The sequence below is a fragment of the Haemaphysalis longicornis genome, unplaced genomic scaffold (assembly GCF_048455015.1).
Source record: "Haemaphysalis longicornis isolate Haplotype H1 unplaced genomic scaffold, Haemaphysalis longicornis Haplotype H1 scaffold_12, whole genome shotgun sequence".
In the NCBI taxonomy this organism is placed as follows: domain Eukaryota; kingdom Metazoa; phylum Arthropoda; class Arachnida; order Ixodida; family Ixodidae; genus Haemaphysalis; species Haemaphysalis longicornis.
The window spans coordinates 102,740,465-102,768,329 of record NW_027526225.1 but is presented as its reverse complement, the minus strand read 5'-3'; the positions used below and the strand labels follow the sequence as shown (position 1 = coordinate 102,768,329).

At 46.1% G+C, this 27,865-nt stretch overlaps 1 protein-coding gene and 1 long non-coding RNA gene across 3 annotated transcripts in view; one reads left to right on the top strand and one right to left on the bottom strand.

The window, feature by feature from the left end:
* Positions 1-27,865, top strand: part of LOC144163133 (uncharacterized) — a 176,433-nt gene that overhangs the window by 112,081 nt on the left and 36,487 nt on the right. The gene's annotated exons all lie outside the window — the stretch shown is intronic.
* LOC144163135 (uncharacterized) lies at positions 15,193-27,810 on the bottom strand. The gene is made up of 4 exons (XR_013320834.1): positions 26,897-27,810; positions 22,560-22,627; positions 18,986-19,072; positions 15,193-15,909 (listed from the first exon to the last, which is right to left on the bottom strand). It is a non-coding gene; the product is annotated as an uncharacterized LOC144163135 (long non-coding RNA).

Genomic DNA, 27,865 nt, shown 5'->3' with positions numbered 1-27,865 from the left:
GCGCTTGCGTCCAATGACGGGGAAAGCCACCTATCTCCCAGTAATTTCCATCTTGTGCTTTATTGGATTTTGTTTATCCTGTTTCATTCACTCCCTATAATTCCTGCTTTTCCGCGTATATAATATTTCTTTTCGCTTTCCGTATGTTTGGGTTTAGCATTTGTAATTTGCTCGACTGTTTTTTTTTTCGGTGACAGTTGCGTTTTGTATGAGGTTTTAAACACACCTTATTAATTTTTATTATCTCCTTAGCGTGAGCTACTAAATATCTGCCGGATTTTTTCTATATGCATCACTCACACTTCCATAATTTTTTTTGCGATGGCTCCCTTTCGATTAAACCGCGTGCTTTAGATATGTTGGGTGGATGCTGACAGAACATCTCATTGAATACCCCTAACCTTCTCACCTTCTTTTTTCGATAATTTATTCTGTTAATTGCTCTTCTTCCTCTTCTAAATTGCTTCCATGCCTAATTAATTCGTTTCGCTCACTGTTTCAACGCCAGCGTGGAACATCGTTGGCCGTATCCGAAACTCACTTTCGTCATCTTTACGCCACCCTAACCAATTCTTATCTTGCTGCTTTTAATTTATATCTCTTCTGTGTAGAGTGAATTCGCCGGCCGTATCACCGGGGTTGAGTCAGAGATGGAGCGGTAGATGCGCTTTCTTTTTTTGCACTCGACTACTGTACCGGCTAATACAAGTGGAGCGCAGAGATCACCGGTGGCCGCTCAATGTTTCTCCACTTCTTCTATTTCTTACTCATTTTTTTTATCTAAGAGCTGAGGCCGAACGGCTGACGTAAAACCATGTCGAAGCTTCTATTCATACGGCGGGAACCACCACCCCTTTATGTAGCCCATTAGAGGGTCGTCACGAACCTATTTCTCGATTTGTATTTAAAAACGAGTAGGCCGGTCTTCCATCACTATGTTTATCTAAGGAATTTGTTCCTCTCTTTTGTTTAATTTCTGTACTGCCTGAGCTGCCACTAAATGGACCGTTCAAGAAACTTTCGTTCATCTTCACGGTCGATCAGATTAGGGGGGAACACCGGGGGCTAATGAGTTGCTTCGGGGGGATGAAGTGCTTTAATAGAAGAAATCGGAAGGGCTGCGCTGATCAAGCTGAGATTTGCTTTGTTCGCTCTCCCAGCCGTGTCTCCCGGTCGTGTCGCTGTTAGATTGAAAAGCGGGAAAAATGTTTTAGGTAGCTGTCAAAACTAGGGCCGTTGGCTTTTCTCAGTGTTGCAATGCGAACTGAGAAAATTATGCTTTCGCATGTACCGTTTGTACTCCGACGTCGCGTATGTCGGATTCTTGTGTGAAGAGCTAAAAACGCCGAGTTTTTTTTCGGACTTGCTACTGACTGGAGATAATTGCTTTGGCCAAACTTGGCATAAGCAGAACGCGTCTTCAGTCCATCCTCAACTTTGCGTTCAAATGAGCGTATTGCATTATCCAACGTACCTGATGTCTGTAATATGTGGGGATTTTATCGTCTTTTAAAACAAAACTTTACTACTTTCGCCCAGAAATTTCGTGGAGGATTCCCAGGTTAACCTTTTGACCGGAGACACACCCCCAGCGACACACCCCTCGAAGCGCATCGCGTGATTCGCCGGGCCCGCTTTTAGTGCGTGCGGGCGCCAACAGCGGTCGCCACCGCCGCTGCGGCCGAGGCAGCCAACCACCCCCGCAGCCTCCCATGCATGCGCGCTGGGTCGTTTCGTGCAACGTGACTCGTCTCGCGCCCGGCGGAGAGGAATGGTGCGTTCGCCATGAATGAACGCCGCGTTCGCCCGGCCTCCTTCTGCGAGCGTTGCAGGGAACCGAACGGCTTTGAGACGTGGTCGGCACTACAGCTAATTCAACGGTTCAACCAAGCGAAACCAAGACTCAACCAGTTTTAAGCCAAGCTTTTGCTTTGCATATCCAAGGTTATCTGAGCTAAGCCGCAGCCATTTTTCCTCCATTCCAAATCAATCAATCAATCAATCAATCAATCAATCAATCAATCAATCAATCAATCAATCAATCAATCAATCAATCAATCAATCAATCAATCAATAACTTTTCTGCCCAAAATATAGCGAGAGAAAATTTTATTTCACTCTGGCCCACACGCAACACTTCCAGAGACACTCGACAACCCGTCGCGCTTTGACGGCAAGCCATTGCTTCTCTACTCCTGCAAGTGCAAATGACAAACATGGCGGCGTAGCAGAGAACAGGCTTCCTTAATCGAACGGTCAGTGCGTTGGGACGGCGTGCTACAACGTCCCCCTGGTCCATCGTCACGGCGTCAGGGATGCCGCACAAAGAAGCGGCACCGACGGCGGTGTCGCGTGCTCCTAATGGTTGCCGGAACAGCCTCCGCCGGGAACGCTGCGAGCTCTGCCAAGCAGGCGTTACGGCGTAGGCGCCGCCGAGGCCTGGCGCCGGGTGGCCCATTGTGCCCCGTCCCGAACGAAACCGCGTTGGCCGGACACGTTCTTCGCTGGAAACGGCCCGTTTGTTTCATCGCACCCGCAAGCACCGAAGACTCTCCTTAGTGAGCCTTCGTGTGTGTGTGTGTGTATGTGTGTGTGCGTGTGCGTGTGTGTGGATGCGTTTAATGTGTGAACGCATGTCCGCGTCTTCGTGTTTATGTGTTTACTGCGCGACGCGCGAGGTGCGTCTTGTGTAGCGTGCAGAAACGCACAAAGGAGCGGCTCGGATCAGAGCGAAGCAGTGTTTGGATACTTCGGGAGGAGCGGGGGCCAATCGAACGGACCAGTGACTTGGCAAGCAAGAGGTCTGGAGCACAGTTGTTCTTCCGTCTGTCGCGCCCCTCGCCGCGACAAAGAACGGCTGGCCACTTCGTCGGTAGCTCGGTGTCGTTCGTGCGTCCTATTTCGTAGATTACGAAGACTCACTGCGCTTTGATTCCCGCTGAGCCGCCGTTTTGAAAAGGAAATTGCAGAATTGGTTGCGCCAGCTTTTAAAATACAATGCAATAAAATGAAACCTTGAATTTGGCCCAAGCAAAGATGAAAAGGGATGCGGGTGTTAGCAAACATCGTAGTAGCTCGTATGACCTTAGAGTTATCGTCTGTAATTTTTTATGTTGAATTTAGTTTTGTTAAAATAGTCATCTATTTACGACCCTTAAGAAGCATGAACAGCCTTCATCCTTCGTGAACGAAAACTAGATTGAAATAAGCAATGAATTCATTTTAAAGTGGAACTACGAAGAAATCAACCCCGTTTTACAACGCTTCCTTAACACGTTTTGACAGGTCGCAAGCCCACAAATCGAGGCTCAATTCTGTGAGCAGGAAAAAAATATGGAGCTCCGTCAGCCTTTTTTTCGAACCAGACACACACATGCAAAAACAATCCAGCCCATTTTCGCCTTCCTGCTTTTCGGGTTCTCCCCCATTACAAAAATAGTACTCTTAGAAACTTAGAAACATACCGCCGTTATTTTTGTTCGTATTTTGTTTCAGAGTATCTGTCTGCTTCTGCGAAATATGTACTTATTCGCGAACTAAAAAATAATTCTCAAGGGTTTTTCGAGTCTTATATCAATTTTTGGTACTTCTTTTGAAACTTTCTTTTAATTTTTTCTCTCTCTTGCCTCTGCGGTCTGAGGTTTTCCTGCTCAAAAATAATTTTTCGTGGATTTGATTCTAAATTCTACGGGAACTGAACAAAATAAGTGTGGCGGGCGCGAGAAGCTGCGGCCTGAGAGAAAGTCAAAAGACCTAGTGACAGGCAGAAACCGGGTGGTCAAGTCGGCCGAGCGATTTCTCGCTATCCGTCCGGTCAGCGCGCGCTGTATTCCGGCGAACCGCGCGGTTGAAAAGGAGATGTGACGGCCGATCCAAGCTTGCTCTCATCCCCTGCAAACACACAGAAACGAAAACATTCTTTGTGAAGTTTTATTCGCGGTGTATTTCTTTTTCACTTCGCCTTCTGCGAGGGTCCATTTCTAATGCGGGAGACACACACACACGACCCCTTCGCTCTGTGTGCCTAGAATCCTCGCCACCAGAAACCACGTGCGGTTTGGTGAACTTGAGTGCAGCGCCGTAATCGCTGCGAATACGTACGAGCGGGTTTTCGCTATACCACCCTGCGTAGTTTGTGACTGCCGTCCACCGTATGTAAGCATATCTTTTACTGAGTCTTTTCCTTTATGCGCTACGACAACAAAACTTGGCAGCATAGCATCACAAGGTGAAGACGAGGAGGAAGAGAAACCCTACTGGACATGAGTTTAGCTTTCTTTTAACAAAAAAAAAAAGAAAAAACTCACCCTCACATGAGGACGCAGAAGGCTGATGTGAGGGTAAGTTTTTTTTTTTTGTTAAAGAAAGTTTACCCTCACATCAAGACGCAGGGATTCAATGTATACCTGCAACGCCTTCGGGCGCTGCAGGTATTCATTGAATAAAGAATAAAGAATAAAAAGCAGAGCGCCTAGTGAGCGCCTTTGTCCCACCCGCTTGTATTTGCGATGAGGGAATGCATGTTGAAGATCGCTTTCCAACTTTGAACGTGCTTTTTTGCGACGAATGATTTGAGTTGGAAAAATGGGTACAGGTGTGTGTTACTTTGTGCATCTGAACAAAGGCATGTTACTCTCACGTCTTCTCGCATCCAGTTCATCTCGCACTCGTAATCAGTCTGTATAGTGATAGATCCTAAAGTGTTTCACAATCGTACATGAGGTGCATTATTCCGTTGAATGACCAGAAAACGGACTCCTTTTTGGGTATGCCACCGATCATTGTGCCGTTTGCTCTCCATGAAAGCTTTACCGTTATTATCTTGGTGCCAAAAAAGTCTTGCCAATGACTGTGTAATGGCGAAACAAAATCCGGCAGTCTTACGGCATGTAAACAAAAGAACAAAAGGAGACCATAGCTGTGCAGCTTAACTGTGTCCCAAGCTAGTCGCTGGGCCAGGAAACGCGCATCAACTTGGTTAACTAGCGAAGGTGTCATCAGCTGCCATCAGCTGTCCTCATTTTAGAAGCTTGACTAGCCCGAGAATTTACTCATTTACTGTTCACTGTAGTGACTCATTACGCATTCGTGGAAGGCCAACGCATTGATGTATTTTTATTTTTAAACACTACACACAGGCTTGCAATATTCGGCAATCGAGAAAAGCCTAGTTTTAAGAGTAAATGAAGCCTGTTTTAAAGAATAGATAAAAGGAAAGTGCTTCCTCCCACAGGCTCTGTTCCGCTGTTATTTAACACCACAACTGAAGTTTCCTGTAATCTGATGACCACTGTTGCCGGGCATAAAAAGAACAAATGCGTACTTTTTACTGTCCTTAGTCACCGGCACTCAGGATGTGCTTAATCCGGAGGAAGTACTTAAACTCCACCTCCATTCTCAATGCAACACCGACTCCATCTCTTCCGAGGGTGTCCCCGACTTAAATCTTCACAGTAAATTTTTTTATGGGTTCTCATACAGCATACTACAGGGTATCATTTAATACTGTCTCAAAGATCGTTATACTTCTTCTTGATAGAGACGCAAAAAATAATCTGTGGTTAAAATTACCCACACGTGGATCTATCCTTCTCCAGCACGAATGCAAACGCTGCCTTCTCAATCTTATCTTCGAAGTTCACAATCCGAGTACCCCGGAGAACCTGTCCCTGCATGACTTCACTGCGCGGAACTTCTTCAAGTATGAAGGATATCGGGAAGCGGGGCTCGAATACCCTCCTTCGTCGACTCATTTCTCTTTTTTTTTTCCCCGAGTGCGTGCTTTTTTGTGCGTGCGAGTCGTGGGCAGCTTCGGTAAGACTAGAAGGATGGCCGAGAGGGGCCCAGTGTTCTCTGCCCATTTCTTGCGTATGTGTATACATCTTCGCGGGGAAAAAGAGAGAGCTTCGCTCTCTCCTCCACGTCTCTCGGTTCCACGTCGGGTGGCCGGTCCGTCGGCCCGTGCAGCCCCAGCTGCGTGGGGTCGGGCTTCCGGCTCGCGAGCGATCCGAGCCGGGGCCCCGCCTGGGCTGATCCAATTAGACGCGGCACCTCCAGCCCGGATCAAACCCTTTTTGATAAGGCAAACAGCAGCAGCGGTGGGCACCCGCCGTGGTCGAGAAACAAAAGGCCCGAGCGTTTGGCGCTGCCCGCGCGACGAGACGGGGCGAGTCCGAGGTAACCTGAGCAAATACGCGAGCAAACATTATACGGCACAACCCTTCCTCCTTCAACCAACTCGTGCGCTGCCATTGTTTTTCTTTTCGCTCCGTTGTACTTTCTCATTGTCTTTCTCCAGTTACGATAGCATTGCCTCTTGTCGTGGGCTGCCGTTTTCACAGCGGGAAAAGTTCGCACAGGACGACCGGCACGTGCCCGAAACCTGTGTCACTACTCCTCTTGTTGCCGCCTTGAAACAAGGAAAGAACGCTGATTCCGTTCGTTGTTTATAACCGTGGTTTACGCGATACTCTAGTGCGACAACAGGAGTGGCAATTTTTCTTGACTAATACTTTGTTGAACGCTTTGAGATACAGGCGCACGAAGGAAAAAAAACAGTGTTCAAAAGAAATTCATTGAAAAAGGATTTTTATTGAAAAAGTCGTTTCATGCACGATAAACTTCTGGAGGATGTATGAGAAATTGTAATTGAACCAAAAAAGGTAATTTTGAACATAGCAGCCAAATATGCGCTCAATGTTCTCGGAGATTAAATGCAACACCCAACATTTTGCAGCATTGAGGTTGATTGATTGACTGACTGTGGAGTTTACCGCGCCGACGCTATAGTACAGGCGATGAGGCGCGCCGTACTCGAGGGCTCCGGATTAATTTTGACCGCCTCGGGTTCGTTAACGCTCGCTGAAATCTCGAACACACGGGTGTTTTCTCTTTTCACCTTCGTCACAAAAGTGGCCGCCGCGGCAAGGAATCGAACGCACGACCTTGGGCTCAGCTGCACCACGCCTTAGCCACTGAGCCACCGCTGTGGGTTATCAGCATTGAGGTGGAGAATAGATAACAATACACAATAAATAGAACCAAGGGTGTATATATCAGTAATAGGTGTTTGTGAGTCAGGCGAGATCATTGTTCAACTAAGTGCACGTTTCCCATATGGATCGCCAAATAATAGATTGCTTTTTTGGGTGGTAAGGGATTTCTTTTGTGTGTTGCTAGGACAAAAGTACACCAGGAAACATTACTAGCGGACGATGTCTTGTAATGATGAATGAACGTGCATGCTGAAATTTAAGTACTAATGTTATCGACACAATAACCTTCCATACCAAATTAATTTGACAACGGCAAGTTAAAATTGGTCGTCGAGAATTTTTACGGTAGACCCGGTTTGGAGCAAATCTACGTCTGTGGTAGGCGCCTCTGCAGACGATCTCTACGTGTACGCAGCCTAAACTGCCTGCGCCACAGGTAAGGTGCGAAAAAAGATCCAGAGAAAAATAACCAAGTTATGGCGAAAATAAGATATATATATATATATATATATATATATATATATATATATATATTGGCAGTTGCTTAGCTTGGCTATGCCAGGATGTACGTAGCGTGAGCTAAGGTTCAGCTGGTTATTCTTAGCTTTCCTGGTTGTCTAGGATTAGCTTGATTATCATGCTTACTGCTGCTTCAATGAGACAAACACGGTATACGCATTATGTGACAGATGCATATTAATCAAGCGGCTTCGGCGAAGCGTCACCAATCGCCCCAGAGCTAAGCTGGTTTCGCAAGCGCACGCCAGTGTTGCTGCGACGCACGAGCTATCGGTTCCACACCCGGCGACCCCTCGCATGATCATCAAGTGGACCGGGCCGCCAGGTGCGGAACGGAGGTCGGCGAAGACGCTGGGCGCGTGGGGTGTGTGAGAGACACCGGGCAGCGAGAAACGTTCTGTGCGCCGTGTGACGTCACTGCTCCTCGCGCACGCGCAGCACGGCTCTCCAGGAGCCACGCGAAACTGCTCAACCTCGGCCAGTGTAGCTCACGCTGCAAAAATAAAACGATTTTCCGGTGCCTTAACGCAAAAATTCCCGACGCCAGCCCGAATAGATTTTCCTGTGCTTAAAAATTCATCAACGAAGGGAAGCCAGCGTAGAGTCAGCAAATTGAACCCCCGAGTGTTGCAATCGCGTGGGTAAACCGGTTGTATCTTCGTTGTACACAGGGCGGGACTTCAACAGTACAGATTAAAGTGTTCGGGTGGGGAGGGTTGCTGCGGCTAGTTTGTCGGTGACAAATCTCATGGTTCTTCATTTCTTGATTTATTATTACGTCTTGATTTTGCTCGAGGTCTCTGTCGAGGGTCCCGGACAAATTGAAGCGGGTGCAAGTGTAAACCACGTCGGGGAAGAGGGGGGTTCGGGGGAGGGGTTGCGAGCTTTCGCTCTTGATGATGTCAGGTGTTTTGCATTGCGTACTGTGACTTACAAGTGGAGAAAGAAAATCAATAAATAAGGATAGTGCGCCGCAATTTATGGCGGGGACACAACTTTATTCCCTCCAGTGGGAACCGCAGATGAAAAATTTGACGCATTCCAATTTGATTAACGCTGTACCGCGGTTTATATTAGTTGTTTTTTTTAATTCACTCTGTTTGGATCTTCCTCGTAAATTTATATCTTGCTGTTTTTTCTTCACTCCTGGTTATTTGCCCCATGCCAGCTTTCAGCGACTTGTGCCGCGGAACCCAAGTAAAGGAGCGGTGGATTTTTGATAAGCGTGGATTGGGACTTGGGATCTTTTTTTTTTAATCTTTTAACTCGTCCCACTACTAATGTCAGTCCTTCTCTACTTTGCTTTTTTCTCCCATTTCTGAGTTTTGGACTCTAGAGTTGTTTTTATTTTTCAGCTTTTTTTTTCGCGCAAGGCATAGCAACATTAACCTCTTAGCCAGTCACTGACAAGCCACAGCAGTCATCCTCATAAATTTCGAAATCAAATGTTACTCAGCGTAGCCCGTAACATTTCTTGTCTTGTCTCGTCTTTTACAAGAAAACGTTGTCTTGTATTTTTCTTGCTGCATCACGGCAGCAGAGGGTTGAGCTTGTGAAGGACGGAGATGCAATTTAAAGTTTATCGATTGTTTTTCACTAAGGAACCAAAAATAAAAATTATAGTATGTCTATAAAGTCAGGGAGCACTTCTTAAACGAGTACTTGTTAAATTCTTTTCCACTTGCATAACAACTTCTATGTACCTTTTTTGATCTCGTGCATGGAACAGGGAGACCAGAAACATGCCGCTTTTTAGGGGGTGGGGCAATGAGCCTCACCGCTTCATTTTTGAGTCATTATAAACGCAGTTATGACACTTGTTGACATAAAATTTCTTCGATAAACAAAGGACAAACCGTAGGGAAAACAGAAGTGCAGGTCTTAGGGTAGGCTATCACGTAACTCCTCATTAACGAATCCAAAAAGAAGACACCAGCTGTTGTTATTCAAAGTAGTGAAACTTGCCTTGTTGGGCAGCATCAACGTTCACTGTCGTCAATTTTGTTCACATGAACATAATTTGCCTTTGCTCAAACAAGAGCACTCAAACAAATTTTGATATTTTGGGGGGGCGGGGGGGGGGGGGGGGGGGCGGAGGGTACAATTAATAACAACTTCTTCACTTGTTTTAGCTAATTTAGTCAATGCTGGCGATTCCCCAATCCTTACGGCAGTCGCTGTGAGTTCCATCCACCCGTTCGCGTTAACATAGTAATGAACACTGGGGACGATGACGAGTGTCCCCACATTATCTCCAGACCGGAAATGTCCTCGTATCGTATATTGTACGCGCTTCCCTGAGCATCACACAGACCTCTATCAGCATTCCCTTCAATTCCCCCTCATTTGCCCTTCCAAAGACGGAGCCGCCACACGGAATAGGCACCGAGGCGTTCTCGCACGCGCTAAACATCGACTTCGGGACACCGAGGAGGTCTCCGAAGAGAAACGCCTCGTCTGCCCTCCACGCCACCTCCGCGCGATCCTTCATCGCGAACCCACATCCGGAGAGCCGACGTCTCAGCTTTCCCCGCTACCCACCGCCACCTTTTTTTCCCGATCCGATCCTGGCGTCGATGGGAGGTGGTCGATCGCAAAATCTGCGCTTCGGGGCGCGGCCGCTAATGGGGCGCTAATCCGGAGCGTGAGACAAAAGCGTCGATCGCCCACACCCTCGCTCGCTCGGCGCTATCCCTCTTCGTAACGTCCATTGATTTAGAGAGAGTTACAAAGCCGTGAAGAGGGCCGCGTCGTCTGCTCTGCGCCGTTTGTCAGTCCACCCGCCCCGGCGGGAAAGAACCTGGCAGACGACCGGCGGCGTCAGGTTTTTCGTCTGCTACCGATGGTTTCCCGCCAAGAGCCGGTCTGCCGGCTGTCGCTATCGTTTCCGGAACACGGCGACGCGGCTGGCGGCGCGGCGGATTCGACGAAGAACACAGGGTTGTTCTCCTTGGGAGAACAATAAATCTCCGCCCCACCTCGCGTGTGCCTCTTATGGCGCCCTACACGTGTTGTGTAGACCTCGGAAGCGTTTCCCGTTCATTTGTTCTGCTGTCTTTCTCGGTTTGTCCCAAAACCGATTCAGTGGCGTCGGTAACGCAGTGCTTAGACGTCGAAGGGCTCGGGCTCACGGATGGATGCACCGACGAAGGAGTCGTCGGAAATCTGTCGGAGTGAAATCGGGCTCCAGAAGCCTGCTTTTGAAAAATGAGCTGCGGAGAATGAGTTGACACCGGTCCAAAGCAATCATGAATCGGTTCATCAGTTGTGACGTGTCATAAACACACGTGTCACCATTGTTGGGCAACAGAGTATGTTGGTTTGACTCCTGCTGCGCTGGCAACTTTTTATAAACCGTTTAGGGTAAACACGGTGTTTATTTTGGGAACGTGTGACACTTCCAGTCGTTTTTTGTACGCCTGAAAAAAAAAAATGAATCCACCATCGACAGAATGTTGCCAACCTTGTTGCGGCATCGTTGAACAAGGATAATATGTTTTGGTATGACGTTTGTTTTTATTGTTTCGGTGATGTGTCGGGATAACTGTTTTCTCTTTTTTATTCTTTACAACTCGTTAACTTTGCACAGAAAGCCGTTCATAATCTCTTGATGCAAAGGAACTTGCGTTGATTACATCAGTTAGTGCTTTTTTCGCACTATCGATTGTTCATAAAAATTACAGGATGAAAGCCCTGTTTTTGTGTACATCGCTGAGCTGAACGCGCTCATTTTTCAAATAGACATGAGAAAAGCAATTTTTCTTATCCCTCAACAAGTAAACTTATTCGGGAACCCAGGCGGCTGAGACAGGCCTGCGAGCTTCATTCATAGCCGCGGTACAAGTACCCAAAGGAAAGGTTTCCGTTCTGACCTCGGTGGAAGTAGATCAGGCTATTATGCACATAAAAATAATTTAATATCTTCGAGCTCAACTATAGACGCATATTCCCGTGCTCTCTCTCAGCGGTTCGTATAAGATGCCTTGTGTGGTTCAAAATATATAAGGCAGATTTCAATTGATATTCAAATGCAGTGGGAAGTAGTTATTACGTACCCTGTTGAGATAATGTTCGGCTGAGGGCGAAGCCAGCTGGTATTGTTTCGTAAGACTCTGAAATATCCGTCAAGGAGTTCAATTTCATACACATTACCTCATTCTCTAAAAAATGGTATGAGAAGAAAGACCCTATAGCTTACCTGTTTTATTAAAATTAGTCTCCTCCTCACTTCCTCATATCGCTGGCAGCTAAATATTATGGAAAAAAGAAAAATGAAGGAAGCTCACACTATCGCGTAAGACTTGAAGGTAGCGAAGCTGTACGCAACCTTAAAGACCATCACGAAGGTTTTGGTCCACGATTGCAGCCGATTTGCTTCTTCATCGCTGCCGAAACGACCTTTACTCCATCATTGTTACTATAAGTGTGCGCGTCTTCCATTTTTTTGGAAGTGATAATCATTGGACATCACCCTGGAGGGGCGTACGCTATGACGTGTCCTTCTCGTTCCGAGCAAGTATTGCCACGCTTACGGCGAACGCTGGAGATTTTTTTTTTCTCAATCTTGGCAAATCTTCCCAAGTGGGTATGCTTGGCTTGACGAACGTGCGCAGGGGACGCTGGGCGGTCGTCGTGATGCACGTACACACGAACGCTAGGCTCTTCCGTGGTTTTGTTACCTGCCGGGCGGTCGTCGCGAGGCCCGCGCTCAAGTGCACGCGCTCGGCGATTTCTTGGTATTTTTAAACGTGGACAGGAAAAAATTACGATCTGATAAACAGCTTCACCGTTAAAAAGATTCTTTTGGTGCAGTCGTTTCCAATTTCGAGCTCCCAAACGTTTAGCTGGCATGTGATTCGGCTCAAGTGTTTCAGTGGAGAAGCACGCAGTTTCTACAACATCCTACAGCGCTGACGGCGTTGACATAACGTATACGTGGGGACGACGAGGAAACATTACTCGAGGACGTCCATTTGTCTTGTCGTTCGCTTTCAACCACCGCGCAAGCCGACTGGCTGTTGGCGACCGGGTCATCATCTAATGCCTACAGGCGCCACCCGACACGTCTGGCCATAACACGCCCTCGACACGATTCATAGTCCGCCCTGTGAAAAGAAAAAGAAAAAAAATGGTGTGAAGCGCAGTAGTAATGTGTCACAGTCAACAGTCTGGTCTTCAACGAGTGAAAGTGTTCTTCGGATTATTTTTTTGTTCGTGTTGCGCGATCAGAAGAGGGTGCTGTTATTAAAAAGTGTTGCCCTGTACGCGTGCCTGCACATAATTTTTGTGGACGTTCTGATTTGCCTCGTGCAACGGCTATTTGTGTGGGCATTTAAGATCCTATTTGAAGGACCACTACGCAGACATCAAAATTAAGTTTTATTGAAGGGTTACTTTACATTTAAGAAAGTTGTGAGTCGACTACCGGCACACTTCACGCGCACGCGGTCGTCAACTGGTTCCAAATACTTCGGTGTTTTACGCAAGAATCAGGTCGCACTAACTGAATGAATGAATGAATGAATGAATTTATTGTCAAGAAAAAAAAAAGGAAAGACCACCAGCAGGCGTAAATTGTCACACCTAGGGGTGGACACCGGAACGCCTGCTGGTGTGGGAGTTGGGGCAGAGGATGACAGATTCATAGAGAGGAGAGACAGAGGATAGAGGTGAGATATTTACAGAATACAGGGGAGAGAGGGGCACTAGGTGGAACTTACGAAAAACGCCTGCACAGTAGAAAAGATAATTTGAATAGATAATTTGAATACCTACACAGTATACATATTTCGCACATGAACCTGAAGGCTAGGAAAAAGAAAGGAGGGGTGTCGGATACGAAAGCTCCGTTTTTTTACTGCGTACGCAGGCAACAGTTTGGTTTACAAACCCCATGCGAACTAAGCTCTTATGTGCATGTTATTAACCAGCTGCAAAATATCAAAAGGTAATTCATATTGAGACACAGGCATACGTTGCAAATCAAGAGGAACGTACGATAATAAAATTGTCGGGAGAGAAATAGAGAAAAAGAGGAAAAAAGAGCGGCAGTAGAATAAAGCAAAACGTTAGAAAGCAGCAGAAAATGAAAGTAAAGCAACACATGACCTTACTCCGAGTCCCCTTCCTTCGCCTTGCCCGCTGCTCGTCTTGTAGAAGGCTAGATTCGGCCGGCACTGAGCGCACCAGATTGGGCCCATCAATCAGCAGCGCGCCCAGGAGCAGCTTGCTGCTTGAGGTGGTGGTGCCCCCCAAGGCTCTCCCCTCGCTCCTCGGCTTTTCATTTCGTTTCCTTTTGCCCGCTTCATTTTTGTCTCAAGTTATTCCCTTTCAACAGGAGTGGGAAGAGAGTGGAGGTCATGGTTCAGGCCCGTCACAAGGCGGCTCAAGCTGGCCCATCTACGCCTATGGCTACGCTCTTAGAAGTAGCGAGGCGCTAGACTGGCAGTGCGCTGGGGGGCCTTTGTTGGCTATGCATACCAGAAGGCATGAGTGATTTGTCCGGCAGGGAGAGAGGAGGACGCGTAGCGCTTTGTCATATGTCCTTTGAAAGAACAGGGGATTGACCAGAAAACGCGGGGTGCAAGAGACAATAAATTGGTGGACCCTTGTTTCGAACCCATTGTCCTCCTACGGTTATAAAAGGTCCCCCTTGAAATCCCCAATAAAAGAACTATAAAGCGAAGGGGCAGATATTGAGTAGTGAAATCTTGAACAGGAAGAACCGTTGTATAAATGTTTGCGGGACTGGGAAGAGTTACACTGGCGTTGAACATGAATGGCTGTAACGTAAAGATTATTCCCGCTCACAGTTGCCTTAATTCACATTGAGGTTAACTTCAAATGACATTTTCCGTGTTGGCGAGATATCTAACTTCTTTCAACAATTCCATGTGTCCTAAATGAGTCGATAGCAGTTCCCTAAAGCGCACTCGAATAAATAAGTTCGCTTTCGCTGCCTAAAAACTTATTTGTGTGTTGCAAAACGAATGAGACATGGGCTAGATGAAAAGGACATGAATGTGGTATTTAAGTTAATTGAGAGCATTTTCCGCCCCCGTGCTTCTGAAGGGTACGTCAGATGTTCCTCAATGAAACCGAGGGATGTTCTTTATGGAACCTGCGTAACAAGGTTATAAACTTGCAATACGGTAAATAAGTATCGAGCTGTGGCTGGTGCGGGACAATTAGGTACTGAGTCGTTGGCGACCGGCTTTGTGGCGACGCGCAGGACAGTACGGTGGCTATGACTCCAGGCGACCATAGTGTTGCGTCCAGGCCGCTGACGCAGTGAATGGCGGCATTATCCTTTCCCACTTCCCCTTCCCTACCAATCCCCTACCGACCTATCTATCCATAGCAGCGCGCAAGCGCAAGAAAATGGAATAAACGTGTCTTCAATCAATCAAAGTCGATAACACACACAACAACAGCTCAGTGTCATAGTACCAGCTTTATTTTCTTCGCAGAGTAACCCAGCAGAGGCTGACGTTCAGTTCATAAGTACAGCTGCTTCTTGGTATCTGTAAAGTCGAAATGCATTCGAGGATTTGGCCTGAGTTACGCGAATACGAGTTAAGGGGAAGGAAAAAGGGGGGGGGGGGGGCTGATATTGGAAACTTCGCTACTTACAAATGATTGTGCAAACAGCGTGTACCTCTTGTTGAGACATCGGCCGTCCGGAATCGCTGATTTGCGTTGCGGCGGAAGAAAACGTGGGGTTGCAGCGAGCTGGTGGGGACGTAATTTCCCCGCTTTTTGAGTTTCAGAGTAACTCTGGCTTAGAAAATTCGTCCTTTATTTCGCACATGTACAATTGAAGTTGGGGTCTGTAATGTTTTCGTTCTTTTTTTTTTTTTTTGTAGATTATGTTTTCCCGTAAGAGCAAGCCCAACTTGCAAGGGGAAGCTGAACCGGTTTTTTCTTGTTTCAAATAAGGTTGTAATTGTTTTTTTGCGGTGGGCCTGTTGGCATTTACATATCCTATATAATCTTACTATAGTAATTTACGCTTGCTGTGAAGGGTAAGCAGGCAAGTCGTTTGCCGCAAAACAAGCCGGAGGTACTAAACCTTAAACACCACTTCATGTACATGAACAGCTAGGCCAATGAAGAGTTGAATAATTCGGTTCCTGTAGCGCCTAAAAGAAAAAAGAACGTGAAATTTAAAAATGAAGCAAATAGCGGGAGGTAGTTTGGTAATTGTTAGCACACAGTTGGCCGCTAACTATTCTTGACATGACTTTTCTGAAAGTGCTTCAATATCCCTTCAAGACCGACGTTTTGACGTCGACAGAAGCTCGGTTATCATAAGACTTCCAAATAGGCGACGCTTCCAACTTCTCAGCCGTTTCGCCTCCTTCATGAAGGCTCGGATGGGCATGGTGGTACGGGCCTGCAAAAATTGGGAGCATACATTACATCCTTCAGGTACAACTTGAGCTTGCGTGTCAACCAGTAAAAAGATACGCATCCCCACCGTTGTTTTAATGTGAAGCTCGTTCCTGATCGCGAAATAAAGTTGACTCAATGTTCTTAGGTTTAGTTTAATTGGAGTTAATGCGGATAAAACGTAAAATGTAAGCGTTACTAGCAGCTTCAGCCCGCGATTTCGTGCTACTGGGACACTCTAAATTTTTTACAAGCTACAATTCTTGCTTAGCTGTTGAATTCCAGCTCTTTAATTAACAAGAAATCAATTTTTTTTGCAGAAGTGTTACATTTTGATCAACGACGTTTAATGTTCACTTACAAGCACTCATTTATCTCGTTTTTGTGAGGCCAAGAAAAATGTACTGCAGGGACACTGTACACTTCTAATTGTGCCTCGTTTGTTTAGAAGGCTGCGTAAAAATATCGCCAACGCTGTAAGAAGACGTTCACATCAATTATCACACTGGTCGAACGCGCATGTAGGTTGAGCGTACGCACTAGAACTATGCGCGCGCTGCATTAGTGACTCTTGTTTAAAAAAAGCTATGACTTCGTTGATTTCTATGGAAACAAAAGTTCATCTGCGTTTCGGTTATTTAGCTTCATACGATGCATCCACACGTTACTCGTGAATGAGGTTGAAAACGAAGCGTGTTCGCTTCAACGAACATTGTAACTTTGTCGATACGGGAATGTTTTGGTTATCCTTGATACGACTGCTCCATTGTCGCCTGCATTTTGAAGTTTTCAAAATGTTTTCTTTTTTAAAGACGAATATCGATCGATACGTCAGAGCTCATTTGCCACTGCTTGCTTCGCAAAACTGGCGAGCAGGACACACAGAAGGAGAGGGATGGCTATTTAAAAGAAGTGGGTGGAGATATAAAAAGAGGCAAACAAACCAACAAAAGTGGTTCACAAAAGTCCTCATAAAATTCAAAACCGTCGCAGGGGTTTGATACAAAAAGCTCCAAGGGAAACTTCTATAGGAATATCTGAGAGAATGTTCCTAACGCCAAAGATGCTGTCATATAATTTCCAGCGCTGGCCGAACCCACTCTTATGCATGGTTTTTGGTGTGTTGCATGAACATCTGTCGCAAATTTGTAGCGGCGAAGTTTAAGTCACGCGATTCTTGTGGTGCTGTCATCGAGACCACCGGGGACATCAAGATCGAATAAAAAGTTCTTTTTGGCTGGTTGTCTTCTCTTATGCCTGTTATTCTAAATATAAAACTTGTCGCCGATCATTGGTTCTAACACGTTACTTGAAATCACTGCTTGTAGCGACTCCAACTAGAAACACTGCCTAGGTACGGGCTCTCATGCATATCTGACGGAACAACGTTCACAAGATGCCTTACTCGTACAACGTAAGCCCGCGGTAACATAAGACTGGGGGACGTTGAAAGCGCTGTGACATCTTTTGTACGAGTTGAACCTCGGAGAATGTGGCTTGCGTGCCATCCTTATTTCGAACAAATAACATCAGACGTGCCGTTTTGTATTGTTGTGCTTTCCACAATAAGTGCCTACGTCTGCTGTGGCATAAGGCAGCTAATCTGGCATGGTAGCATGTCAAAACTTTGAGGGCGTGCACATTTTACACAAACTATTTCTAATCAAGAATAACGCAAAAGATAGCGATGAAAGAGGTTGATGCCACATCGCGAAGTCTTCGTTCGCACACCCAGCGAACCTTCGTGACGTCACGCTCAGAATGGTAGCAGAAAACGCCTCCGGTGCTTTCTCGTGTTATAAACGTTGGCAATCAACTCAGGTGATCACGAATAAGTAATGCTGCAGAATGAAGTAAAAAAAATAAATAAAATACAATTACACACTAAAATGCTTAGAGGGTCATTTCATGAAATGAAGCTGTAATTCGCGTCACGCCTACATTCATTTCTGCGTTCCATTGTTAATTTAACTATTCTATATTGCTAATTTTATTGTGTTTCTTATTGTTTGGGTAAATATTTGTTAATTTTAGCCAACTTTGAAACAGTGCAATCACGCGCACTAGCAGCAGTTCGACAGGCTCGCTTCCGTCTCTTTTAAGGACGAAGCCCTTTAGGGGCTGGGGCCGTTGGCGTCTCATGTTGGCGTCTCATAGAGTTTCACACTAGTATACGCTAGAAGGAAATCTGGCGCTGCAGTCGCGTACCATCGCGGGTGCCGCCATTGCAGCGAGCGACTTTCCTCGCCTACTTGACTTGGCTATCCACATGGCTTTTTTTTTTTAACTTGAAACAAGACTCAACAATGGTTGTAACATTTCTTTTATCTTCGTCGAGCATTCGAACGTTGACAAATAAATCTTTTTTGAACTTCATTTTATAATAATTGACCACATTTAAATAATATTTTACAATAGAATTGTTGCTTTTAAAGCCAGAGACAACTTTTCAGCCTGTGCATGAGCCATGCCAAGGACAAATTGAACGTGCCTCCCCGGTACATGACAGAACGTTCGCTCAAGCGCGGCTTGCCCTAGACGGTAGCGCCAGATTTCCCTCTAGAATATATTAGCATAAAATTCCATGCACTGACGAAAAGGAAATTTTCCCAAACGAGGTCGCCTGGGCCCCTAGCACACGCCCAATGTTAGGCATCGGGTATTTTTTTTCGCTACTTCGACGCAACAGGAAATGTTGCGGCCACCAGCGGAAATCAAAATCGAACTCTGGGCTACTAGCAGGGTGAGTGAAATCACACATGCAGCTGAAATTCATCCTTCAGTTTTTTTTAATGGTCGTAATGATGCTACTACTGCACTTGACACTGGAGGGATAAAATAAATCTATCACTAAGATCAATGCTTGGTCCGCCTTTTCATCACAGCGACATCGATTTCCAGCTCGTTCAGCATCAAATGATGTAAACTTGGAGTATGTGGCTTCATTATGGATAAAATATGTATATAAGTTGTATTCCAACAGAACAGTGCTGTGTTCACGAAACGGATCTCTACAATTGCAAGTTGTCACGCGTAAAAATATTGAACCAATCTAGAACATAAATATCTCTTGTACTTACCGGCGACTTGAAGAAAGGGGTCCCCAGGTCACGATGTCCGCGCGCTATGCATAACTTGCTGCCGAGGTGTGGCATTTCGGGGGGACACTGAAAGAGTGGGCCGCACATTACATTGCTTGTAAAGCTCCAGCGACAAAGCTCTAAGATAACACACATTGACAAGGTTGTTTAAATCAGCCCAATAAAATACGTTCTACTGTTATATAATCAGCATATATATGTGGAAATATTGTGGCTCTTCGCGTTTTTATCAAGTAGTTATGGCAAAAATTTCTGCTGCGAAATGTTGCTAGTCTTCAATACGGAAACTTTAGCTCAACAAGGAAGAACAGAATGAAAATAATAATAATAATACAACGAAAAATACCAAGGAGTTTTAGTTGCGGTTGGGCGCGCCTAAAGTTTGAGTTATTGTGTGTGCCGTAGGAGAGAGCTCCAAGTTAATTTAAATCAGCGGGGTCTTAAATGGGATCTGAGTACTCATACACACATACACCCTTTTCAACAATAGCATCTTCAGGTTTTTAGCTAGATTTGGCGCGAGATTATCCCGTTCAAGGTAATGGTAATCCAACGCTCATTTAAGTTCTATTTATGCATTGTGCAAGTGATTGGGGAGTAATAAACTGAACTAAACTAAACCGTAGAATCACTCATGCTTCTTTGAGTGACGCCGACTTAAAACCTTCTCTATAGAAATTTGAGACGGCAGTAGTATGTTCGCTTTACACCACTTCGCTCTGTGCCTAAAAAATACTCGCTTCAACTACGAAAACAACGTTGAGGTGTACCGAAACCTAACTTTGTGCTCAAATATTCAAGCAAATATATCGATGTCAAAGAAAATGTCAACACGGGCCCCCGCAAACATCCGCAGTGGGGTGTTACTTTCTGACTTCCAGCTTGAAAGCCTTAGACTCTCCAGGTCATCACCAATTGGATTCCCGGACTAGGGAATCACTCCCACTTCATGGCTCAATAAAGTTTCGTGCATCTACTATAAGTACTACTCAGATTTGTTAGCTGTATTTGTTATCAAGCTATTTCGACCACCGATGCGCACAGTTTGAGTTCAGAAATAAAAACGTATTCAAGACTGAAAATGAGAACGATGTGACGTCAGTCGGAAACTCTACGGAGTAAATGTAAGAGCATCACAATCTTATCCTGAGAAGTGTGCGAGTTTAAGAGGGCAACAATGACAGCCGTCCGGTCGTCTTGCTGAGCGATTTCGACAGCCCCTCTAAGGTTCCAAAAATATTGCCAGTAAGAAATTTTTACACTACCACTGTCATGACAGACGCTACTTCAGTTATTCCCCTCATCGTGCCAGATTCAATAAACGCCCCAGCGCTGGATCAAAACTACTTGCTTCGATGGAAGCTCCGGCCGGGCTCAATGCCCTGTGCCCAACGAAAACAACGCGTTCTAGTGCTAAATCGTGCAAAGTATGATAGGCACAATAGTGTTGATTGTTGGCTTAGTATCTTCCATAAAGAAATGCCGGTGTAGGTGTAAGGCCATGTTCAGACTGTTGCCGCAGCTGTCGTAATATATCTGTTGCCGCAACTGTTGCCGCAACAGACTGTTGCCGCAACTGTCATAATGACCGTTTTCGGCGGTCCGTTCCGCTCCGATAGCAAGCTCGAGCGCCATGGCGCATGCGTGGCGCGCTTGGCCGCGAGCGGCATTGGCTCCGCTTGCACTGAGCGTGCCGCCGCCGATACACCGTCGAAAACGGTTAACTAAGACTCACTAATATCTTTGAAGAATGACGTGAGCTCATGTCTCAGCCAACTGAACTGCGTGACACACCATTTTTTTACGTTCGTATCAACTGATACGGCTTTTGCGTCTGTAGTCTGAACATGGCATAGCCATATGCATGTTACCACAGGGATTATTAACAACGCCATTGAAAAACTTACGGGAGGTGCGTAAGCATAACTTCGCTCTTGAACATGGCCCAAAGCCGTCGGTTTCACTTGATGCGTCTATCATTGCCCAACAAACGTCACTGTAAAGCCGTTACATCCGCATCTCTACGCCATGTTTAATCTCGACCCGGAAGCCGTCTTTTTATTCTCACGCCTGTCGCAAGTATAACCCTAGAAAGGACAGGACCATACGCGTCGATCGCAATGCCCCAACAACTGATTTCTTCCTCGTTTCGGGAGCCTCCGCGTCGCTTGGACACTCGTAAAAGCATGCATCTGGAGAGTAGCTTTGCAATTCGTTGTTTTCTTCGCGTCCTTCTAAGCGGGAAATGCTTGAACGCAGTGCAGGCGACGTAGCTATGTTGGTGCCCCGGACTAATGGAGCGGCCATCTGGATCGGCCGCTGACCTCGCCGACATGAAAAAACAAAGTGCGACCGTGGCCTGTGTCGTCATCAATCCCACCACACCGTTCGGCAGCTGGCTTCCACTCGGATGACCAAAAACGCCCACAGCCCCCAATCTCTTGTTCTCTGGGTCGCAATTAAAGCGCCATCACTGCCGATGTTTCGCCGACATGACTGGTGCTCGCTCCGCTCTCAGATGCGAAGCTGATGGATGCATTTGGACACTCGCAGAGCGCGACGACCGGGAACGCAAGGGACCACGCTATAAGACGCGCCTAACATTGTTCGGCCCGCCTCGTGCATTCTTTTATGTCTTCCAGTGTGTGACATTCGTTCGCGAAAATCAAGACTGGCATGACGGAGACATATCCGGAAGACCGGAACCCAGCCCAATGCCTATTCAGATGCCTCTATATTTTTGAAAGCAGTAGGATGGTATTTCTGGGAAGGCAGGGCATAACGGGCGCATTATTATTACTCTCGCCCAGGCGTACGAAAGTTATGTTAAGGAAGACGGAACAAAATCGCTTGTAGGACAAAGTTAAAATGAATTAAGGTTGGAATAACGTTAAATAGGCTTAAAGATCAAATTGGTGTATTTTGTGAAGGTTTTGTTCGAGAGACAGCGGTAGTTTTGTGGTGTATTGACTAATAGTACGGACGTCATATCACAATTTCGTATTATAGCTTCCGTAGCTGACTAACGGCGATTATAGTCAACTGCGGGGTGAAATATACAACCCGGTTTCTATTGTGACTGATAAAACGGCAATGCAGATTTTCGCATCCCATGATCCATTTTCTAGAAACTTCTAATTTGCAATCAAGAAACATTTCGCATCCCCCTTCTTCATGTCCATATGGATTTTTCCTGTGACCGGAGAACACGTATGACAATTAAACGTGGCCGAATTTTTGCGTTCTGTCTTGGGGCAAACGAAAAAAAAACTGCAGGGCCATGGAAGACGCGAGGATATTCTCTAGTGGCGTGTTTTAACTGTTAACCTTATAGCTAAAGCAAAGACTGCATATTCACGTGTTTGTTGACTCGAACATGACCATATGCACGGCTATCCAATCATCCCGCGTGCACCAACTATATACAGCGCGAAATTGTATACTCGTCCTGATGATATTCAGCGCTGAGCCCGAGATGTATGTTCACATATACGCGATTTTTTCCTGAACCTCGCGCTTTGTAACTAGGATGGATATAAAAGATTTCTCTCACCTTGTCGGTCCTTGGAATGGGTGTTCAGGGTCATGGTGCCAGCATTTTCGCGAAGAAGTGGCGGATGACTGCACCGAAGAAGACGAAAAGGCAGATCAGTTCTCTCTCCATGGTGAATGTTTCTTTTTTTTTTCGGAAGCGCGAAACAAGAACACTGCACGTGCAACACTTTGGGAAACGTTGAAGATCCCCGGAAGGTTTAAAATATGACGCATACCTCCACTACGATCGCTTCGCAGACAAGATGTAGCCGTAGTGCGTAAAACCCCCAATTTAAACTTTCCAAACCATGATTCGAACGTTTTTCTTGAATCATTTTTCCCATAATCCGGTGCCTTTGCCTTTCACGCCCTTCACACCCGGATATGCTTAATAGGCTTAAAGCCAAGAAGCGCAGAAAATAATTAGATACACACGTGTAACCGCTTTTAGCGGGTTGACGCTCGAGCCTCCAAACGTCTCGCATAACCACTGGTTGTTTTGCTTAATTAAATGGATCGACGCGCTCGAATGCGCGATAACGGCAGCGTAAATTTTAGCCGGATACAGCACTGCTTTGTATTGGGCATAGGATAAAGGTCTGATACTCGCACTGAAGCGGGAACTCTAAAACATTTGGTACGATAAAAATAAACTGAGAGTTACGAATCTCAATAAGCGTCTTTGAAGTGTTGAATATACCTTTTTTTGTCAATTTCTCTTAAATAAAAGCCGAGTCCTCTTGTTTAAATGAACTAATAGACAAAGTAGACGCGAAAGTTGAACGCGCGCTCATGTGAGGCACGCTATTTTCAAGCTAAATGCAACCTTAACGAGAACCGTAACTATTTCCTGGGTAAATGCATCATTGGCGAAAGCTGCATCTTCGCGAGTCTAAGCGTTTAATCCCCAGTGTCTCTCGTTATGTCCGGACTTCATGTGTCTTACATTCGGGTTATTCATCACACCGGCCTAAAAATCCGCAATTTGCTGTTGAAAAAAGTAGTTTGAAGCACCCGCATCGTTCGACACACTCGTACCGCAACCTGTACGACGTTACTTGTATTAATATACCCTAGATTCAGGAGAACAGCTCCACCAACTCAATTATTTTGTTTAGGCAAGGCTCTGATGAAACAGTGACTACTTGAAAGAAAAGAACTTGGCAAGGCGGAGCAACAGCCGGCTATCGTGCACGAATAGAAATTTTACTTAAAGGTGTTCACGATATCGCCTTGGTTTTTTATCGCTTTCTGTAAGAAGCATTTGGAATCACTGCTGAAAGATTGACTCGCCGGCTTCCTCCCGAGGGCCCTATCTCTTCCTTTATGCAAGTTCTGTCTGGAGAGCAATATTCTTTCCAATAGTCTTCGGGCCTTTGTGAAATCAAAATTTTCCGAACCATGTAAAAAGAATTGACTTTAGCGCTTTTTTGGGCTCATCTGGGACTCGCCGGCGTATTTTCCTGTGACGTGAACCTCGTAGTATCCAGCATTATGTTCTTTTCTAATCATAGGGCTGAAGCAAACGCGACAAGAACTTGGTGTTACTTAAACGCCACGGGTTGACGTCCGTTTTATCATTTTTGTAATTGACAGGCACCCGTTGTGAGCATGCTTCCGAAACCACGTATCAGTTCGGTTGGCAATTTTAGAATGCGTTCAAGTTTTCCCTCAAGTTTTCTTGGAACATCCGCCGATGATAAGAGGAGGAATTACAAGAAAACGGGGAATTATATCACCCAATTTTGGCCTCTACGTTTGCTAGAAAAATATTACATGATAGGCAGAATTGACTCTCCAAGGGTCAAGAATAGAACTCCGCGTAGTACTCACGTAAAATACCACTGAATTTTGTAATGGATTAATAACGTAACGGCTAGCTCAAGTGAAATACCGTGGTAGCGCATAAATGCTCACTTACATTCACATTTAAAAGCACGAACGTCCGTGGGTGTGACATTTTGGCGCACGTTAATAATCCTCAGGTCAGCCAAAATTAATCCGACAGCACTCAACTACGGCGCGCCTCATCGCCTGCGTAGCGTCGGCACGTTAAACTTCATAATCAACCAATCAATCAATCAACATTCCTATTTGCGTTCGCGCCTGTTCACTGAATACAAGCAGACGTTTAGGTCATAAAGCTGCGCAAGAGTGGACGGAAATACACTCGCTTGTAATAAAATTTGGTTCACCCTGCCAAGCTGGGTTTGCCACGTAAAGCCTGTTTGTGTGGAGAAGCCGGCTTCTGCGAAAGTGAATGTTATTGCTGCGGAATTTCGGTATACTACGCGGGTGCGCATACGCTTCTCTAAGAAAAATTCGCCTAACGGGCATTTAAAACCTGTCAATCAAGGGCACGTGTCATCGGAAAATGAATATTATGCAGTCCGAAGCCTTCTGCATGCGTTACGGAAGCCGAGAAAAAGCCTTGCTTGGTAGACAACGTCGTTGTTTCAGGGTTCGGAGCCTCACAGTCAAGTTACAAGAGAAGAAGAATGCCGCTCACAAAAGAAAACTCGCTGCTAGGCAAAACGTAGGATAGTCGGTTTGTGGCACCGCATGCGTGTGTGTTCTAAGGGCTTTGTCTTTTCGTGCGTGACCAAGCGGTATTCCGCCGCTCGGGTGTTACCACTCGCATTCAGTTTATTAAACTACTTTCAGTTGCGCGCGTGAGTGCATATGCAGTCACCATGAAGATTCGCGTCGTGAATGCATGAATCTCTGCCGTATAAGGGGAAACTGCGCCAAGAATGAGGCAAGCGGCGCAACTGTCATTGCGGCAGAATGTACGTTATTGTGTTATCTTGAAGCGAGACCAAAACGAAAGAAACAACGCGAACAATAAGATAAACAATAAATAAGAAGTGAGACAATCAGAGGGACATTAACATAACCACTTAAGTCAACGGAGAGATGATAATAACATTAAAAAAATAGCTAAACTTGGGATAAGGCAAGGTGACGAGAAATACGCGTTCACATCGGGAAATGAACCGGTGATTTGTACCTTCTTTTCTCATTAAGGTACTCGCAGCGCATTCCAGCAGATATTTATGCGCCATGCATCGGTGAGGTTGCACGAATTTTTTTTTTTGAGTTATCGGTAATCTCAGCGACGTTTACCATGAATCACGTACCGATTTGTGCCTTCCAGTCGGGAGGAGATAAATCCTTCAAAGATATGTTCGGTTTAGCCACAAATTCGGACACGAGCCTCATTTGTTGTGTCCTTCGCTCGATGTGCCTCTATTCATATCAGGCCCCTAAATGTTTCACGCGCGAAATCCAAGATTTGTCGGCTCCGAGCAAGTATGCTTCGCTCAAGAGAGACCACTGACAATCTCGAGGTTATACCTCAAGAACTTAGATTCCGCGATACAAGTCATCTTAAATGGTGCTCAAACCAAACGCGGTACCTGTGTCTCATCGGTTTCTTCTCCCGTAAACGTTGGTCCTATCGGCTTACCAGATTCAACGCACAAAAATCAACACATGTTCCTTTGTGCCGTTCCACAATCGTCTTGCCTTTGTAGCCTTCAAAAAGCGAATGCTTTAAACGAGACAATAAGCTTTACCTTGCAGCCAAAAGGATTGTAACGTGTTCATACGTGCTATAGTTTACTGTCATACACACAGCACAGCGCCAGACGCAGGTACCCACCGTAACTCGTTGGGGAGTCCTTTACGGCAGCGAGAAACTCGAAGTCGTTTCTAAGTTTTGCAAATTCTTTTTTTTTTTTGAAAGCTGAGAACAGAAAGCTGCTTTAAAGATGTGTGAGCCTTCCGCCGCTAAGTACTCTGAAGACTATTCCTCTTCGGCCTAAGAGAAAGCCTTTATAGAACGGAATTCCCCCAAAAATATTTTGCTTAGAATATCTCAACATAGAAGAGGAAAATTCCACCACGAATAATGACCCGAGAACCCAAGACGAAGAGCTCCCCTTCCGTTCCTAACTCGTTGGTATTTTTATGGAGGCAGACACATTCAATGACAAAAACGAACAAAAAAATCTAAAAACAACAAGGTTGTTTTGCAAGCATTTAAATTTGTTCGCCTCGGTGGATTAAGCTGAAGAAAAGCCCAAACCTCCACACTCCCCGAAAGAAGGTCTCGGTCACACGAGAAGAAAGGAGAGGGGACAGAGGAGGACCCTGGAGGACACCGCGAACGGGTTTTGCGTAGCGGCAGTGGGTGCTGCGGCTGAAAGTGCGACAGAGATTGGGACCGCGTGATGGACGAGCTGCTCGATGATGCGTGGCTCGCTCCGCCAGGGAGAGGCGGATTAAGCGACGCCCCGAAGCGACAGCGAGACGTTTAAATTTAAACACCGCATCACGGTGAAAGCCACTTACCGCAGCGGTTGAGCGCTTCGCGCGCGGCTGGATGGCTGCCGACGGCTTGACTCATCTTAAGCTTGGACGGAGGCGAAATAAATCCACAGGTGGATGACTGGAAAATCCGAAACCGACGGCGCTTCGTCGTATTTGAAAGAGGACAAAACGTTCGCTTACGAGCCACATTCACAGGAACAGTCAGTTCTCGTGAGAATCAGTGTGAAATAAGGGCTGTTCTCTGTCGGAAAGAAGTGAGACTTGGAAAGTAATCCATACTCGGAAGGTAGTTGGAAACTTCTTCACCAAAATACACGTCACGAAACTGCCCAATTTCTCAGGACGTCGCATTCAAAGCAACCGTTGATAAGAGTTGAAGAAGTCATCTACGTTCGAGACACTGGTACACTGCTGCTCGGAACATTCAGGAGCACTGCGTTGGATGAAGACAAAGTCGGGCGCCACCCGATTAGGCTCTACGAAGATGGTGATGGAATGGTGTTTCTCATGGAGAGAAACAATCCCGCTTGGTCGCCAGACAAGGGAATCCCATGTTTGGTCATAGCGTCTCGGATGTCTCCTCTTGCTCTTGTCATACGCGGGCAAGGACAGTTCACGCACGAACGGTATCCTAAGAACACTGGGACGACTGTCGCGCGATTCGAACAGTTGACGGGCGGAGTTTGGCTCACATAAGCCACCGTCGGCGGCCTCGCTGCGTCTCCGTTCGACGATCCCGCGTTCCTCCGACGTGGCAAAGCACGGACGTCTCCCTCGAGGAGTGGTACTGGGTGCTACGGCGGCGCGCTAGTGTGGCAACTGGCGGGCCAGCGACAACGGGAGAAGGCTTTTGAGGGCTGCTGCAGCCAGCCAGCCCGCAGATGCACGTATCCGAATTCGATATCGTATGATCAATCATTTCGATTTTGGGGGCCGGGGGTTTTCTCCCGTCGCTCGTTGCATCGACTAATCCCCCTTTCCGGCGCTTGC